Source organism: Mandrillus leucophaeus, unplaced genomic scaffold (assembly GCF_000951045.1).
Source record: "Mandrillus leucophaeus isolate KB7577 unplaced genomic scaffold, Mleu.le_1.0 Scaffold224, whole genome shotgun sequence".
In the NCBI taxonomy this organism is placed as follows: domain Eukaryota; kingdom Metazoa; phylum Chordata; class Mammalia; order Primates; family Cercopithecidae; genus Mandrillus; species Mandrillus leucophaeus.
In genome coordinates, this window is record NW_012102299.1 from 4,084,461 (window position 1) to 4,089,710 (window position 5,250).

A 5,250-nucleotide genomic window follows, 5' to 3' on the forward strand; every position below is an offset into this window, starting at 1 on the left:
TGAACAACCTCAACTCTTTCTGTAACCAGTTTGTGAATTCACCATGACACTTGAATAGCCTCATGATTAAGTACCCTTCCACTTACTACCTCTGTGACCTTGGTGAGGTCATTAATCCTCTGTAATTTTCAATTTACTCAGTTTTAGTTGAGAGTAACAATGAGTACATAGTTATTTTAATGATTAACTTTGAATTATTGATCATTTTAATCAAATTTTTAATAAAATATTTTAAAAACATGCTGTTTTAATAATAGATAATCAGACACTTTAAGACTTCCTGCTCAATAACTAAGAAAATAAATGAATAAAACATTTTTATTGAGTTGTCCATAGAATTTGATAGTTCAAATTTACATTCATCTTTTTTGGTATTATTTTCAACTTAAAACCTCCATGGCAACAGTGGGTCTCTCAGATACAGTGAGATTAAATTTGTTGGACAAATGAGACAATCTTGCAAATATGATAAAGAGACTCATAGAAGGACTGATGGCACCAAAATGGTAAAATAGATGGTAATCTGCTAACACCCCCTAAAAAACACAAAAATTCTGCATCTACGTAGAATCAGAAGTCTCTCTGTGAGAGCCACAAGATTCAGGTAGGAGTTTGTGAAACCCTGGTAGAGCGTAAGTCCTTGGAGGGTTGTTTCAAAAGTGCAGATCAACATCCGGGTGGCTGATCTGCTGAGCTTGCTTCTAGGTTCAAGTTTAGTAATAGTTCAGTCCCCCAAGGGGCTTGGCTACAGCCTTGTTTGGCTTTGAACCTGCAACCAAAATCAGCTGCCATGTGGTCCTGAAGAAACTGGGCATCCCAGTCCCTTGGCAGAAAGGCTGGTCTGCTCACTAACATTGATCTTGGCAGTAGAACCCGAAAGTTGCCCTGTGGTGCTGCGCCAGCCTTCTTCAGGTGACCTCCCAGCTCAGAGCTGCTCAACAATGACTCAGAGGAGACTTGCCCATATTTCCCAGCCTGGGAATCTAACCCTCCTAGACAGGCACACCAGCCAACTTCTTTTCCACAGCAGATCCCAAAGAGGCACAGTGTTAGATCTGGTCCCTCTCACTACAAACAGGAATCTATCCCACCTGCACAAGGACTTGCTGAGAACTATGTACCTGTCTGGACCAAAGAGATGGGCTCTTCAGTCTGTCCCATAGCCAGTCCCAAGGGGTTCTAGTCACATCTTCAGCTCTTCTTGTTGTAGTTGGAAACAATTTCTGCCTATGCAAAGACCTACTGGGGGGCACACCTATCTATGTCACTGGGATAGCCTTCCAGACTCAGGTACCTCGGCAGCATTCCCACACAGCCTTAGTACCCTACTTAGATCTTCCCCAGGTCTATCTAGGCTGGAAAGCCATGTCAAACTCTCAGCCTTTGTGAGACTCTTGACAAACCTGGGCTTAGAGAATCCACCAGGGCTAAGATGACTACTGTGGTCACAGGCTCAGGAAACACAACAATCGGTCAGTTTAGAATCTCCAGAAGGCCCTCTGAAGGACAGGCACATAAAAAGCCAGCCTGTGAAGACTAAAATACTTACCTAAGCACTCAATGTATACACAATATCACACTCTAAAAGTATCAAGAACATTCAGGAAAATATGACCTCATCAAGCAGACAAAATAAGGCACCAGAAACTAGCCCTAAAGTAATGGAGATGTATAATCCCTCAGATAAATAATTCAAAAAAGCTATTTTAAGAAAACAAATGTCAAGAAAACAGAGAGAATCAATTTGAAATTTATCAGAGAAACTTAACAAAGAGATGAAATAACTAAAACAAACAAAAAAACCCCCAGAAATCCTGGAACATAAAAATACAATGAATGAAATAAAAAATGCAACAGAGCATCAACAGCTGAATTGATGGAAAAAAAAAGAGAAGAATCATTGAGCTTGAAGACAGACGATTTGAAAATACATAGTCAGAAGAAGAAAATGAATAAAGAATATAAAGAAAAAAACAAAGTGTATGTGGTCTATTGGATGACATAAAAAGAGCAATATTTAGGTTATTGGAGTTAAAGAGGGAACTGAGAAAGACAAAATGGTGGAAAGAACCATAGAAACAATAGAAAACTTTTCATACCTGCAGAAAGATATAAACAGTTAGGTACAGGAAGGTCTAAGGTCATCAATCGGATTCAACCCAAATAAGAATACCCCAAGAAATATTACATTCAAATTCTCAAAGATGGTAGGCAAAGAGAGGATCCTGAAAGCAGTGAGAGAAAAGAAGGAAAAAAAACATATAAAGGAAGATCTAATATGCCTGGCAAAAGGCTTTCAGCTGAAACCTTACAGGCCAGGAGAGAATGGGACAATATATTCGGAGTTCTGAGGGGAAAAAAATTGTTAAACAAGAACACTGTGCGAACTCATCCTTCAGAAATGAGGAAGAGATAAAGACTTTCCCAGACAAACAAAAGCTGAGAGAATTTATCACTACCAGACCTATTCTACAAGAAATGCTAAAGGCAGTTCTTCAAACTGAAAGAAAAGGATGCTAATGTAATTGTAATATTAATATTGTAATTGTAGTGTTTACAGCACTTGTGTCTTTAGTAAGAAGACCAAACCACAAAACTATTAAAAGTAAGAATAACTACAAAAATTTGTAAAACAACAAGACATACAAAAATGTAAATTGTAACACAAAAAATTCAAAATGTAGAGGAAGAAGGGAATTAATTCACAATGTATATATACCAAGTTTTTGTTCGGGAAGTTGTTTGATTTCTTTTTTGTTGTTGTTGTTGCATTCATAGTTAAGTCAGTATTAGTTTTAAATGTTTGTTATAAGTATAGAATGATTTTTTTTTTCCTTTTGAGACAGAGTTTCACTCTTGTCACCCAGGCTGGAGCACAATGGCATGATCTCGGCTCACTGTAACATCTGCCTCCTGGATTCAAGTGATTCTCCTGCCTCAGCCTCCCAAGTAGCTAGGATTACCAGTGCCTACCACCATACCCGGCTAATTTTTTGTATTTTTAGTAGAGATGGGGTTTCACCATGTTGGCCAGGCTTGTCTTGAACTTTTGACCTCAGGTGATCCACGCACCTCGGCCTTCCAAAGTGCTGGGATTACAGGCGTGAGCCACTGTGCTCAGCCACTACAGGATGATTTTAGTAAGTTTCATGGTAACAAAAAAGCAAAAATGTATAAGACACTCAAAAGTTGAAAAAAAAAAATTTAAATATACTACCAAAGAAAATCACTTAACCACGTATAAAGAGAGTAATAAAGGAAGAGAGGAACTACACAAAAACTAGGAAACAAGTAATAGTAGGAATAGAGCCTTACCTATTAAAGATAATATTGAATGTAAATAAACTAAATTCTACAATTAAAAGACATAGAGTGTCTGAATAAATTAAAAATAAAACCTAACCAGGCTGCCTACAAGAAAATCACTTCACATATAAAGACATACACAGACTGAAGGTAAAGGGATGGAGAAAGATACTACATGGAGATGGAAACCAAAACAGATCAGGAGTAGCTGTACTACATTGGAAAAGTAGACTTTAAGTCAAAAACAAACAAATAAAAGACAAAGAAGGTCATTATATAATGATAAAGGTCATTATATAAGCATTATATAATGATTCCTTAAGAGGATCTAACAATAATAAACATATTATCTGCTCAATGCAAGAGCACCCAGATATATAAAGCAAATATCAATAAATCTAAAGGGAGAAATAGATTACAATACAAAAATAGTAGGATACTTCAATACTCCACTTTGGATAATGAACAGATCATCAAGGCAGGAAATCAATGAAGAAACATTGGAGTTAAACTATACTCTAGGCCACATGGCCCTAAGAGACATTTACAGAACATTTTGTCTGACTGCTGCAGAATATACATTTTTCTTCTCAGCATTTCCACCGTGTAGACCATATGTTAGGCCACAAAACAAGACAAAAAATTTTAAAAATTCTTAATCATAACAAGTATATTTTCTGACCATAATAAAGTAAAAACAGAAATAAATAACAAAAGGTACTTTGGAAACTGAACAATACTGGGAAATAAAGCATCAAGTTTATGAACAACCAATGGGTCAATGAAGAAATTAAGAAGAAAATTTAAAAATTTTTTGGAAACAAAAATAGGAACACAACATAACAGAACCTAGGGGATACAGCAAAAGCAGTACTAAGAGGAAAGTTTATAGCAGTAAATGCCTATATGAAAAACAAATGGAAAGACTCCAAATAAACAACCTAATGATAATCTCAGGGAACTTGAAAAGCAAAAACAAAGCAACCCAAAATAGTAGAAGAAAAGAAATAATAAAGTTCAGAGTAGAAACAAATAAAATTGAGACTAAGAAAAAGATCAACAAAACAAAAACTTATTTTATCAAAAAGATAACCAATGAACTTTTATCTCTCTAGACTAAGAAAAAAAGAGAAGAACCAAATAAATAAAAAGGAAAAAGGAAACATTACTACTGACACTATAGTAATACAGAGAATCAATAGAGACAATTATGAACAAATACATGCCAACAGAATTGAAAGCCTAGAAAAAAATGGATAAATGTCTGGAAACATAAAACCTACCAAGATTGAACCATGAAGAATTAGAAAACCTGAACAGACAAGTAAGTCATAAACTCAAAGCAGTAATAAAAAGAATCCCATCAAAGAAAAGTCTAGGAACTAACAGATTCACTGCAGAATTCTTCCAAACATTTAAAGAACGAATACCAATTATACACAACCTATCTCAAAAAAATAAATAAATGAAGAGGAGGGAATACTTATGAACTTATCTATAAGGCCAGCATTACCATAATACCAAAACCAGATAAAGACACAACCACCAAAAAACATCTTATTCCTAACCCCACAGAATTGATATATGCACCTAGTCATAGTCAGTGAAGTTGGAAAATGTCAGGAGTGCTCTGCAAGGGACAGGCCTGTCCCAGAAGCCTTACCCATAGAAGAATGCTGGAGCAAAGGCAAAAATGCCTGCAGCCTGTGTCTTCAAGGCCCAGAAAAGAGCAAAGGCAAGGATGTAGATGTGCAGCGACCCCTTCCCCCAAACTCACCAATCGGATTAGTCTTCTGTCCATCTATATATAGAAAAGAGTGAGAAAAATAGAGAAAAGGCAGACCTTGTTCCCACAAAATTAAAAATAAAAACATTCCTTTGATACATAAAAGCAAGACAATAGAAAAAAGTGACTCTCCATCGTATCTTTCAGTGTCTATCTAT